The sequence below is a fragment of the Mobula birostris genome, chromosome 3 (genome assembly GCF_030028105.1).
Source record: "Mobula birostris isolate sMobBir1 chromosome 3, sMobBir1.hap1, whole genome shotgun sequence".
Lineage (NCBI taxonomy): Eukaryota > Metazoa > Chordata > Chondrichthyes > Myliobatiformes > Myliobatidae > Mobula > Mobula birostris.
Window position 1 is genome coordinate 123,631,458 of NC_092372.1, and position 17,031 is coordinate 123,648,488.

Sequence of the window (17,031 nt, forward strand, 5' to 3'; positions counted from 1 at the left end):
ACCACCAACCTTCCAAACTGTCCACAACATCACCAACAATTCCATACTATCCAAACCATCACCAACCTTCCACACTGTCCACAACACCATCAACATTTCCACACTATCCACAACATCACCAACAATTCCATACTAACCACAACATCACCAACCTTCCACACTATCCACAACACAACCAACTTTCCACACCGTGTACAACACCACCAAACTTCCACACTGTCCACAACACCATTCTTCCACACTATCCACAACATCAGCAACCTTCCACACTGTCTAGAACACCACCAACCTTCCACATTGTCCACAACACCACCAACCTTCCACACTATCCACAACACCACCAACATTCCACACTGTCCACAACATCACCAACCTTCAGCACTATCCACAACACCACCAACCTTCCACACTGTCCACAACATCACCAACCTTCCACACTATCCACAACACCACCAAACTTCCACACTGTCCAAAACACCATCCTTCCACACTGTCCACAACACCACCAACCTTCCACACCATGTACAACATCACCAACCTTCCACACTGTCCACAACACCACCAACCTTCCACACTGTCCACAACATCACCAAGCTTCAGCACTATCCACAACACCACCAACCTTCCACACTATCCACAACATCACCAACCTTCCACACTATCCACAACACCACCAACCTTCCACACTGTCTACAACATCACCAACCTTTCATACTGACCACACCACCAACCTGCCACACTGTCCACAACACCACCAACATTCCACACTGTCAATAAAATCACGAACCTTCCACACTGTCCAGAACACCACCAACCTTCCACACTGTCCATAACATCACCAACCTTCCACACTGTCCATAACATCACCAACCTTCCACAGTGTCCACAATACCACCAACCTGCCACACTGTCCATAACATCACCAACCTTCCATACTGACCACAACACCACCAACCTTCACACAGTCCACAACACAACCAACCTTCCACACTGTCTACAACACCACCAACCTTCCAAACTGTCCACAACATCACCAACAATTCCATACTATCCAAACCATCACCAACCTTCCACACTGTCCACAACACCATCAACATTTCCACACTATCCACAACATCACCAACAATTCCATACTAACCACAACATCACCAACCTTCCACACTATCCACAACACAACCAACTTTCCACACGGTGTACAACACCACCAAACTTCCACACTGTCCACAACACCATTCTTCCACACTATCCACAACATCAGCAACCTTCCACACTGTCTAGAACACCACCAACCTTCCACATTGTCCACAAAACCACCAACCTTCCACACTATCCACAACACCACCAACATTCCACACTGTCCACAACATCACCAACCTTCCACACTGTCCACATCACCAACCTTCCACAATGTCCACAACATCACCAACCTTCCACACTGTCCACAACATCACCAACCTTCTACACTATCCACATCATCACCAACCTTCCACACCATCCACAACACCACCAACCTTCCACACTGTCCACAACATCACCAACCTTCCACTCTATCCACATCACCAACCTTCCACACTATCCACATCATCACCAACCTTCCACACCATCCACAACACCACCAACCTTCCACACTGTCCACAACATCACCAACCTTCCACTCTATCCACAACATCACCAAACTTCCACACTGTCCACAACATCACCAACTTTCCACACTATCCACAACACCACCAACCTTCCACACTGTCCACAACACCACCAACATTCCACACTGTCCACATCACCAACCTTCCACACTGTCCACATCACCACCAACCTTCCACACTGTCTACAACATCACCAACCTTCCACACCGTGTACAACACCACCAACCTTCCACACTGTCCACATCACCACCAACCTTCCACACTGTGCACAACATCACCAACCTTCCACACTGTCCACATCACCACCAACCTTCCACACAGTCTACAACATCACCAACCTTCCACACAGTTTACAACATCACCAACCTTCCACACTGTCCACAACATCACCAACCTTCCACACTGTCCACAACATCACCAACCTTCCACACTGTGCACAACATCACCAACCTTCCACACTGTCCATAACATCACCAAACTTCCACACTGTCCACAACACCACCAACCTTCCACACTGTCCACAACATCACCAACCTTCCACACTGACCACAATACCACCAACCTTCCATACTGTCCATAACATCACCAACCTTCCACAGTGTCCACATCACCAACCTGCCACACTGTCCATAACATCACCAACCTTCCATACAGACCACAACATCACCAACCTCCACACTGTCCACAACACCAAACTTCCACACTATCCACAACATTACCAACCTTCCACACTGTCCACAACATCACCAACCTTCCACACTGTCCACAACATCACCAACCTTCCACACTGTCCACAACATCACCAACAATTCCATACTAACCGCAACATCACCAAACTTCCACACTATCCATAACACAACCAACTTTCCACACCGTGTACAACACCACCAACCTTCCACACTGTCCACAACACCACCAACCTTCCACACTGTCCACAACACCACCAACCTTCCACACTGTCTACAACAGCAACAACCTTCCACACTGTCCACATCACCACCAACCTTCCACACTGTCTACAACAGCACCAACCTTCTACACTATCCACAACACCACCAACCTTCCACACTATCCACAACATCACCAACCTTCCACACTGTCCATAACATCACCAAACTTCCACACTGTCCACAACACCACCAACCTTCCACACTGTCCATAACATCACCAACCTTCCACACAGTCCACATCACCAACCTTCCATACTGACCACAACACCACCAACCTTCCACACTGTCCACAACATCACCAACAATTCCATACTATCCAAAACATCACCAACCTTCCACACTTTCCACAACACCATCAACATTTCCACACTATCCACAACATCACCAACAATTCCATACTAACCACAACATCACCAACCTTCCACACTAACCACAACACAAACAACTTTCCACACCGTTTACAACACCACCAAACTTCCACACTGTCCACAACACCATTCTTCCACACTATCCACAACATCACCAACCTTCCACATTGTCCACAACACCACCAACCTTCCACACTATCCACAACACCACCAACATTCCACACTGTCCACAACACAACCAACTTTCCACACCGTGTACAACACCGCCAACCTACCACACTGTCCACAATACCAACCTTCCACACTGTGCACAACACCACCAACCTTCCACACTGTCCACAACACCACCAACCTTCCACACTGTCTACAACAGCACCAACCTTCCACACTGTCCACATCACCACCAACCTTCCACACTGTCTACAACATCACCAACCTTCCACACTATCCACAACATCACCAACCTTCCACACTGTCCACAACATCAGCAACCTTCCACACTGTCTAGAACACCACCAACCTTCCACACTATCCACAACATTACCAACCTTCCACACTGTCCACAACATCACCAACCTTCCACACTATCCACAACACCACCAAACTTCCACACTGTCCAAAACACCATCCTTCCACACTGTCCACAACACCATCAACATTTCCACACTATCCACAACATCACCAACAATTCCATACTAACCACAACATCACCAACCTTCCACACTATCCACAACACAACCAACTTTCCACACCGTGTACAACACCACCAAACTTCCACACTGTCCACAACACCATTCTTCCACACTATCCACAACATCAGCAACCTTCCACACTGTCTAGAACACCACCAACCTTCCACATTGTCCACAACACCACCAACCTTCCACACTATCCACAACACCACCAACATTCCACACTGTCCACAACATCACCAACCTTCCACACTGTCCACATCACCAACCTTCCACAATGTCCACAACATCACCAACCTTCCACACTGTCCACAACATCACCAACCTTCTACACTGTCCACAACATCACCAACCTTCTACACTGTCCACAACACCACCAACCTTCCACACTGTCCACAACATCACCAACATTCCACACTATCCATGACACCACCAACCTACCACACTGTCCACAACATCACCAACCTTCCACACTATCCACATCATCACCAACCTTCCACACCATCCACAACACTACCAACCTTCCACACTGTCCACAACATCACTAACCTTCCACTCTATCCACATCACCAACCTTCCACACTATCCACATCATCACCAACCTTCCACACCATCCACAACACCACCGACCTTCCACACTGTCCACAACATCACCAACCTTCCACTCTATCCACAACATCACCAAACTTCCACACGGTCCACAACATCACCAACTTTCCACACTATCCACAACACCACCAACCTTCCACACTGTCCACAACACCACCAACATTCCACACTGTCCACATCACCAACCTTCCACACTGTCCACATCACCACCAACCTTCCACACTGCCTACAACATCACCAACCTTCCACACTGTCCACAACATCACCAACCTTCCACACCGTGTACAACACCACCAACCTTCCACACTGTCCACATCACCACCAACCTTCCACACTGTGCACAACATCACCAACCTTCCACACTGTCCACATCACCACCAACCTTCCACACAGTCTACAACATCACCAATCTTCCACACAGTTTACAACATCACCAACCTTCCACACTGTCCACAACATCACCAACCTTCCACACTGTGCACAACATCACCAACCTTCCACACTGTCCATAACATCACCAAACTTCCACACTGTCCACAACACCACCAACCTTCAACACTGTCCACAACATCACCAACCTTCCACACTGACCACAATACCACCAGCCTTCCATACTGTCCATAACATCACCAACCTTCCACAGTGTCCACATCACCAACCTGCCACACTGTCCATAACATCACCAACCTTCCATACATACCACAACATCACCAACCTCCACACTGTCCACAACACCAAACTTCCACACAATCCACAACATTACCAACCTTCCACACTGTCCACAACATCACCAACCTTCCATACTGTCCACAACATCACCAACCTTCCACACTGTCCACAACATCACCAACAATTCCATACTAACCGCAACATCACCAAACTTCCACACTATCCATAACACAACCAACTTTCCACACCGTGTACAACACCACCAACCTTCCACACTGTCCACAACACCACCAACCTTCCACACTGTCCACAACACTACCAACCTTCCACACTGTCTACAACAGCAACAACCTTCCACACTGTCCACATCACCACCAACCTTCCACACTGTCTACAACAGCACCAACCTTCTACACTATCCACAACACCACCAACCTTCCACACTATCCACAACATCACCAACCTTCCACACTGTCCATAACATCACCAACCTTCCACACTGTCCACAACACCACCAACCTTCCACACTGTCCATAACATCACCAACGTTCCACACAGTCCACATCACCAACCTTCCATACTGACCACAACACCACCAACCTTCCACACTGTCCACAACATCACCAACCTTTCACACAGTCCACATCACCAACCTTCCACACTGTCCACAACATCACCAACCTTCCACACTGACCACAATACCACCAACCTTCCATACTGTCCATAACATCACCAACCTTCCACAGTGTCCACATCACCAACCTGCCACACTGTCCATAACATCACCAACCTTCCATACAGACCACAACACCACCAACCTTCCACACTGTCCTCAACACAACCAACCTTCCACACTGTCTACAACACCACCAACCTTCCAAACTGTCCACAACATCACCAACAATTCCATACTATCCAAAACATCACCAACCTTCCACACTGTCCACAACACCATCAACATTTCCACACTATCCACAACATCACCAACAATTCCATACTAACCACAACATCACCAACCTTCCACACTAACCACAACACAACCAACTTTCCACACCGTTTACAACACCACCAAACTTCCACACTGTCCACAACACCATTCTTCCACACTATCCACAACATCAGCAACCTTCCACACTGTCTAGAACACCACCAACCTTCCACATTGTCCACAACACCACCAACCTTCCACACTATCCACAACACCACCAACATTCCACACTGTCCACAACATCACCAACCTTCAGCACTATCCACAACACCACCAACCTTCCACACTGTCCACAACATCACCAACCTTCCACACTATCCACAACACCACCAAACTTCCACACTGTCCAAAACACCATCCTTCCACACTGTCCACAACACCACCAACCTTCCACACCATGTACAACATCACCAACCTTCCACACTGTCCACAACACCACCAACCTTCCACACTGTCCACAACATCACCAAGCTTCAGCACTATCCACAACACCACCAACCTTCCACACTATCCACAACATCACCAACCTTCCACACTATCCACAACACCACCAACCTTCCACACTGTCTACAACATCACCAACCTTTCATACTGACCACACCACCAACCTGCCACACTGTCCACAACACCACCAACATTCCACACTGTCAATAAAATCACGAACCTTCCACACTGTCCAGAACACCACCAACCTTCCACACTGTCCATAACATCACCAACCTTCCACACTGTCCATAACATCACCAACCTTCCACAGTGTCCACAATACCACCAACCTGCCACACTGTCCATAACATCACCAACCTTCCATACTGACCACAACACCACCAACCTTCACACAGTCCACAACACAACCAACCTTCCACACTGTCTACAACACCACCAACCTTCCAAACTGTCCACAACATCACCAACAATTCCATACTATCCAAACCATCACCAACCTTCCACACTGTCCACAACACCATCAACATTTCCACACTATCCACAACATCACCAACAATTCCATACTAACCACAACATCACCAACCTTCCACACTATCCACAACACAACCAACTTTCCACACGGTGTACAACACCACCAAACTTCCACACTGTCCACAACACCATTCTTCCACACTATCCACAACATCAGCAACCTTCCACATTGTCCACAACACCACCAACCTTCCACACTATCCACAACACCACCAACATTCCACACTGTCCACAACATCACCAACCTTCCACACTGTCCACATCACCAACCTTCCACAATGTCCACAACATCACCAACCTTCCACACTGTCCACAACATCACCAACCTTCTACACTATCCACATCATCACCAACCTTCCACACCATCCACAACACCACCAACCTTCCACACTGTCCACAACATCACCAACCTTCCACTCTATCCACATCACCAACCTTCCACACTATCCACATCATCACCAACCTTCCACACCATCCACAACACCACCAACCTTCCACACTGTCCACAACATCACCAACCTTCCACTCTATCCACAACATCACCAAACTTCCACACTGTCCACAACATCACCAACTTTCCACACTATCCACAACACCACCAACCTTCCACACTGTCCACAACACCACCAACATTCCACACTGTCCACATCACCAACCTTCCACACTGTCCACATCACCACCAACCTTCCACACTGTCTACAACATCACCAACCTTCCACACCGTGTACAACACCACCAACCTTCCACACTGTCCACATCACCACCAACCTTCCACACTGTGCACAACATCACCAACCTTCCACACTGTCCACATCACCACCAACCTTCCACACAGTCTACAACATCACCAACCTTCCACACAGTTTACAACATCACCAACCTTCCACACTGTCCACAACATCACCAACCTTCCACACTGTCCACAACATCACCAACCTTCCACACTGTGCACAACATCACCAACCTTCCACACTGTCCATAACATCACCAAACTTCCACACTGTCCACAACACCACCAACCTTCCACACTGTCCACAACATCACCAACCTTCCACACTGACCACAATACCACCAACCTTCCATACTGTCCATAACATCACCAACCTTCCACAGTGTCCACATCACCAACCTGCCACACTGTCCATAACATCACCAACCTTCCATACAGACCACAACATCACCAACCTCCACACTGTCCACAACACCAAACTTCCACACTATCCACAACATTACCAACCTTCCACACTGTCCACAACATCACCAACCTTCCACACTGTCCACAACATCACCAACCTTCCACACTGTCCACAACATCACCAACAATTCCATACTAACCGCAACATCACCAAACTTCCACACTATCCATAACACAACCAACTTTCCACACCGTGTACAACACCACCAACCTTCCACACTGTCCACAACACCACCAACCTTCCACACTGTCCACAACACCACCAACCTTCCACACTGTCTACAACAGCAACAACCTTCCACACTGTCCACATCACCACCAACCTTCCACACTGTCTACAACAGCACCAACCTTCTACACTATCCACAACACCACCAACCTTCCACACTATCCACAACATCACCAACCTTCCACACTGTCCATAACATCACCAAACTTCCACACTGTCCACAACACCACCAACCTTCCACACTGTCCATAACATCACCAACCTTCCACACAGTCCACATCACCAACCTTCCATACTGACCACAACACCACCAACCTTCCACACTGTCCACAACATCACCAACAATTCCATACTATCCAAAACATCACCAACCTTCCACACTTTCCACAACACCATCAACATTTCCACACTATCCACAACATCACCAACAATTCCATACTAACCACAACATCACCAACCTTCCACACTAACCACAACACAAACAACTTTCCACACCGTTTACAACACCACCAAACTTCCACACTGTCCACAACACCATTCTTCCACACTATCCACAACATCACCAACCTTCCACATTGTCCACAACACCACCAACCTTCCACACTATCCACAACACCACCAACATTCCACACTGTCCACAACACAACCAACTTTCCACACCGTGTACAACACCGCCAACCTACCACACTGTCCACAATACCAACCTTCCACACTGTGCACAACACCACCAACCTTCCACACTGTCCACAACACCACCAACCTTCCACACTGTCTACAACAGCACCAACCTTCCACACTGTCCACATCACCACCAACCTTCCACACTGTCTACAACATCACCAACCTTCCACACTATCCACAACATCACCAACCTTCCACACTGTCCACAACATCAGCAACCTTCCACACTGTCTAGAACACCACCAACCTTCCACACTATCCACAACATTACCAACCTTCCACACTGTCCACAACATCACCAACCTTCCACACTATCCACAACACCACCAAACTTCCACACTGTCCAAAACACCATCCTTCCACACTGTCCACAACACCACCAACCTTCCACACCGTGTACAACACCACCAACCTTCCACAATATCCACAACATCACCAACCTTCCACACTATCCACAACACCACCAACCTTCCACACTGTCTACAACATCACCAACCTTTCATACTGACCACACCACCAACCTGCCACACTGTCCACAACACCACCAACATTCCACACTGTCAATAAAATCACGAACCTTCCACACTGTCCAGAACACCACCAACCTTCCACACTGTCCATAACATCACCAACCTTCCACACTGTCCATAACATCACCAACCTTCCACAGTGTCCACAATACCACCAACCTGCCACACTGTCCATAACATCACCAACCTTCCATACTGACCACAACACCACCAACCTTCACACAGTCCACAACACAACCAACCTTCCACACTGTCTACAACACTACCAACCTTCCAAACTGTCCACAACATCACCAACAATTCCATACTATCCAAACCATCACCAACCTTCCACACTGTCCACAACACCATCAACATTTCCACACTATCCACAACATCACCAACAATTCCATACTAACCACAACATCACCAACCTTCCACACTATCCACAACACAACCAACTTTCCACACCGTGTACAACACCACCAAACTTCCACACTGTCCACAACACCATTCTTCCACACTATCCACAACATCAGCAACCTTCCACACTGTCTAGAACACCACCAACCTTCCACATTGTCCACAACACCACCAACCTTCCACACTATCCACAACACCACCAACATTCCACACTGTCCACAACATCACCAACCTTCCACACTGTCCACATCACCAACCTTCCACAATGTCCACAACATCACCAACCTTCCACACTGTCCACAACATCACCAACCTTCTACACTGTCCACAACATCACCAACCTTCTACACTGTCCACAACACCACCAACCTTCCACACTGTCCACAACATCACCAACATTCCACACTATCCATGACACCACCAACCTACCACACTGTCCACAACATCACCAACCTTCCACACTATCCACATCATCACCAACCTTCCACACCATCCACAACACTACCAACCTTCCACACTGTCCACAACATCACTAACCTTCCACTCTATCCACATCACCAACCTTCCACACTATCCACATCATCACCAACCTTCCACACCATCCACAACACCACCGACCTTCCACACTGTCCACAACATCACCAACCTTCCACTCTATCCACAACATCACCAAACTTCCACACGGTCCACAACATCACCAACTTTCCACACTATCCACAACACCACCAACCTTCCACACTGTCCACAACACCACCAACATTCCACACTGTCCACATCACCAACCTTCCACACTGTCCACATCACCACCAACCTTCCACACTGCCTACAACATCACCAACCTTCCACACTGTCCACAACATCACCAACCTTCCACACCGTGTACAACACCACCAACCTTCCACACTGTCCACATCACCACCAACCTTCCACACTGTGCACAACATCACCAACCTTCCACACTGTCCACATCACCACCAACCTTCCACACAGTCTACAACATCACCAATCTTCCACACAGTTTACAACATCACCAACCTTCCACACTGTCCACAACATCACCAACCTTCCACACTGTGCACAACATCACCAACCTTCCACACTGTCCATAACATCACCAAACTTCCACACTGTCCACAACACCACCAACCTTCAACACTGTCCACAACATCACCAACCTTCCACACTGACCACAATACCACCAGCCTTCCATACTGTCCATAACATCACCAACCTTCCACAGTGTCCACATCACCAACCTGCCACACTGTCCATAACATCACCAACCTTCCATACATACCACAACATCACCAACCTCCACACTGTCCACAACACCAAACTTCCACACTATCCACAACATTACCAACCTTCCACACTGTCCACAACATCACCAACCTTCCACACTGTCCACAACATCACCAACCTTCCACACTGTCCACAACATCACCAACAATTCCATACTAACCGCAACATCACCAAACTTCCACACTATCCATAACACAACCAACTTTCCACACCGTGTACAACACCACCAACCTTCCACACTGTCCACAACACCACCAACCTTCCACACTGTCCACAACACTACCAACCTTCCACACTGTCTACAACAGCAACAACCTTCCACACTGTCCACATCACCACCAACCTTCCACACTGTCTACAACAGCACCAACCTTCTACACTATCCACAACACCACCAACCTTCCACACTATCCACAACATCACCAACCTTCCACACTGTCCATAACATCACCAACCTTCCACACTGTCCACAACACCACCAACCTTCCACACTGTCCATAACATCACCAACGTTCCACACAGTCCACATCACCAACCTTCCATACTGACCACAACACCACCAACCTTCCACACTGTCCACAACATCACCAACCTTTCACACAGTCCACATCACCAACCTTCCACACTGTCCACAACATCACCAACCTTCCACACTGACCACAATACCACCAACCTTCCATACTGTCCATAACATCACCAACCTTCCACAGTGTCCACATCACCAACCTGCCACACTGTCCATAACATCACCAACCTTCCATACAGACCACAACACCACCAACCTTCCACACTGTCCTCAACACAACCAACCTTCCACACTGTCTACAACACCACCAACCTTCCAAACTGTCCACAACATCACCAACAATTCCATACTATCCAAAACATCACCAACCTTCCACACTGTCCACAACACCATCAACATTTCCACACTATCCACAACATCACCAACAATTCCATACTAACCACAACATCACCAACCTTCCACACTAACCACAACACAACCAACTTTCCACACCGTTTACAACACCACCAAACTTCCACACTGTCCACAACACCATTCTTCCACACTATCCACAACATCACCAACCTTCCACATTGTCCACAACACCACCAACCTTCCACACTATCCACAACACCACCAACATTCCACACTGTCCACAACACAACCAACTTTCCACACCGTGTACAACACCGCCAACCTACCACACTGTCCACAATACCAACCTTCCACACTGTGCACAACACCACCAACCTTCCACACTGTCCACAACACCACCAACCTTCCACATTGTCTACAACAGCACCAACCTTCCACACTGTCCACATCACCACCAACCTTCCGCACTGTCTACAACATCACCAACCTTCCACACTATCCACAACATCACCAACCTTCCACACTGTCCACAACATCAGCAACCTTCCACACTGTCTAGAACACCACCAACCTTCCACACTGTCCACAACATCACCAACCTTCCACACTATCTACAACACCACCAACCTTCCACTATGTCCATAACATCACCAACCTCCACACTGTCCACAACATCACCAACCTTCTACACTATCCACAACACCACCAACCTTCCACACTGTCCACAACATCACCAACCTTCCACACTGTCCACAACACCAACCTTCCACACTATCCACAACATTACCAACCTTCCACACTGTCCACAACACTACCAACCTTCCACACTGTCCACAACATCACCAACCTTCCATACTGACCACAACACCACCAACCTTCCACAATGTCCAAACACAACCATGCTTCCACACTGTCTACAACATCACCAACCTTCCACACTGTCCACAACATCACCAACCTTCCACACTGTCCACAACATCACCAACAATTCCATACTAACCACAACATCACCAACCTTCCACACTATCCACAACACAACCAACTTTCCACACCGTGTACAACACCATCAACCTTCCACACTGTCCACAACACCACCAACCTTCCACACTGTCTACAACAGCACCAACCTTCCACACTGTCCAGATCACCACAAACCTTCCATACTGTCTACAACATCACCAACCTTCTACACTATCCACAACATCACCAACCTTCCACACTATCCACAACATCACCAACAATTCCATACTAACCACAACACCACCAACCTTCCACACTGTCCACAACATCACCAACCTTCCACTCTATCCACAACATCACCAAACTTCCACACTATCCACAACACAACCAACTTTCCACACCGTGTACAACACCACCAACCTTTCACACTGTCCACAACACCACCAACCTTCCACACTATCCACAACACCACCAACCTTCCACACTGTCCACAACACCACCAACCTTCCACACTGTCCACAACATCACCAACCTTCCACACGGTACACAACATCACCAACCCTCCACACTATCCACATCACCAACCTTCCACACTATCCACAACACAACCAACTTTCCACACCGTGTACAACACCACCAACCTTCCACACTGTCCACAACACCACCAACCTTCCACACTATCCACAACACCACCAACATTCCACACTGTCCACAACATCACCAACCTTCCACACTGTCCACATCACCAACCTTCCACAATGTCCACAACATCACCAACCTTCCACACTGTCCACAACATCACCAACCTTCTACACTGTCCACAACATCACCAACCTTCTACACTGTCCACAACACCACCAACCTTCCACACTGTCCACAACATCACCAACCTTCCACACTGTCTACAACACCACCAACCTTTCACACTGTCCACAACATCACCAACCTTCCACACTATCTACAACATCACCCACCTTCCACACTGTCCACAACACCACCAACCTTCCATACTGACCACAACACCACCAACCTTCCACACTGTCCACAACACAACCAACCTTCCACACTATCCACAACACAACCAACCTTCCACACTGTCCACAACACCACCAACCTTCCACACTGTCCACAACATCACCAACAATTCCACACTATCCACATGACCAACCTTCCACACTGTCCACAACACCACCCTTTGTGTTATCTGACAGAGAAGATATGACCTGAAGTGACAAATTTCACAGTAATATCTGGATTACATAATTCTCTCTCCATGAAACTGGTAAAATCATAATCACAAGAGATTCTGCAGATGCTGGAAATCCAGGTCAACACACACAGAATGCTGGAGGAACTCAGCAGGTCAGCTCACACATATGCAGAGAAGTAAAGAGTCCATGTTTCGGGTTGAGTCTCCTTATCAGGGCTGGAAAAGAAGTTGGGGAGTAACTGGATTAAGAAGGTAGGAGGAGAAGGACAAGCTGGATAGGGATAGGAGAGACCAGGTGAGGGGGAAGGTGTGTAACTGGGTGTTAAGTCAGAAGCTGGGAGGTGATAGGTGGTAGAGGTAGGGGCTGAAGAAGAATCCGACAGGAGAGTTGACCATGAAGGGAAGGGAAGGAGGAGGGGCTCCCAAGGGAGGCGACAGGCAGGTGAGGGGAAGAGGAGTGAGAGGGGAATCAGAATGGAGAATGATTTTTCTTCCTTTCAATTGATGTTGCCTGACGCGTAAGTTCCTCCAGAATTTGGTGTGTGTGAACTTGTAAAATATTTGCTTTTTCCTCAGGTTACTAGTCCCTGCTGCATCACATAGAGGGGCCATTGCACAGGATTGGAGAAAAGCTGCAGAGAGTTGTAAATTCAGCAGTTTAGCAAATGAGTACTAGCCTCTCCAGCTTTGAGGACATCTTCAAAAGGCGATGCCTCAAAAAGGCAGTCTCAGTCACTAAGGACCCCCCTGCAAATCACCCAGGACATCCCTCTTCTCATTGCTACCTTCAAGGTGGAGGTACTGGAGCCACACACTCAACATTTTAGGAACTGTTTCTTCCCCCACCATCAGATTTCTGAATGGACAACGAACCTACATACCGTAACTAGCTCACTAATTTTTTGCTCTCTTTTTGCACTAAATATATATTTTTACTGTGATTCACAGTTTTCAGTGCCATGTACTGCTGCTGAACAGCAGATTTCATGACACACGTCAGTAACAATAAACCTGATTCTGATGCATCTGACCACATCTGTGCTTTCCCTCCTCACTCATTCTGATATGAACGCTGGGAAATGTGAGAGTTGACGGTGCAGTTTGTGCCCACACACAGGAGGCTGAACAAGTACAGGGAACAATCATCGCCTACGCTCAAAAGCACCAAGTCTGTGGTCAGCAAGCTCTACCTATCACTAGGGGACTTTTCACTCCCTGCAGGCTCTCCGGGTAGTCGTCATCATCGTTCTCTGAAAAACCCCAAACAACTAAAAATCCGACTTACATCACCTCACCATACTTAAACTTGCCACACACAGCAGCTTGTGTTCAGATGCTCATCAAATTCAAGCTGTACTTTCGACAGACTATAAATCATCACTTCCTCTTTTCACAGTTCATTGCCATGAAAATATGTACATTCAACATAAACAGCAAACAATCAATTTCACCCTGAACTTAGCAGTGATACGCCCAATCGACTGCTGTGATCTGAGCCAGGGACTGCAAGCCTGGCTGGAAATGGAGTGCATCGGGGTTGAAGCAGGCCTTGAGACGCAAGAGCAGAATTTGGCCATTCGGCCCGTTGAGTTTGCTGGGTACCATGGGAGCATTGCTGTGAGCACAACCCTATTACAGAGTTCAATCCCAATGTTATCCATAAGGAGTCTGAACATCCTTGCCATGGAATCCATGGGTTTCCCGGTTCCTCCCACGCAAGTTGAAGGGTAATTAGTCATTGTTAAAAAGAAAGGGCGTCGCATGCCCTTTTCTCACTGTTACCATCAGGTGGGAGATACAGAAGCCTGAAGGCACACACTCAGTGATTCAGGAACAGCTTTGTCCCCTCTGCCATCCGATTCTTAAATGGACATTGAACCCTTGGACATACCTCACTTTTTTAATATACAGTATTTCTGTTTTTTTGTACAATTTTTAATTTATTCAATATGCATATACTATAATTGATTGATTCTTCTATATTATGTATTGCATTGAACTGCTGCTGCTAAGTTAACAAATTTCACGACACATGCCGGTGATAATAAACCTGATTCTGATTCTGATTCTAAACTGTCTTGTGATTAGACTAAGGTTAGAATCGGCGATTGCTGGGTGGTGTGGTTCGAAGGATTGAGATTCCACACTGTATCTCAATCAGTTAATAAATAACTCAACTCCAGAGACCCTGCAGATGCTGGAAATCGAGAGCAACTCATACAAAATGCTGGAGGAACTGAATAACCAGTCAATGTTTCAGGCCAAGAGCCTTCATCAGGAAATAAATAACCGATTCGTTTTTCCTTCTCAACCCCATACTCCTGCCATTTCCACATAACCTTTGACGCCCTGACTAACCAAGAACCTAGCAACCTCTGCTATAAGTATACTCAGTGACCTGGCCTCACTAACTATCCGTTGCAATGAATTCCATAGATTCACCACCCTCTGGCTAAAGAAATTCTCATCTCTGCTCTAAATGGACATACCTCTAGTCTGAAGCTGTGCCCTCTGGTCCGAGCCTCTCCCACCACAGGAAACATCCTCTCCACGTCTACTCCATTGAGGCCTTTCAATATTCGATAGGTTTCAACGAGATCCTCCCTCATTCTTCTAAATTCCAGCGAGTACAGGCCCAGAGACATCAAACTTTCCTCATATGTTAACCCTTTCATTTCTGGGATCATTTTTGTGAAGCTCTCTTAGATCCTGAGCTCTCTCAGAAAAAGTTGAATCCAAGGGTGG

At 47.5% G+C, this 17,031-nt stretch overlaps 1 protein-coding gene across 3 annotated transcripts in view; it reads right to left on the reverse strand.

Moving 5' to 3' along the window:
- Window positions 1-17,031, reverse strand: part of LOC140195258 (ankyrin repeat and BTB/POZ domain-containing protein 3-like) — an 80,759-nt gene that overhangs the window by 50,279 nt on the left and 13,449 nt on the right. The gene's annotated exons all lie outside the window — the stretch shown is intronic.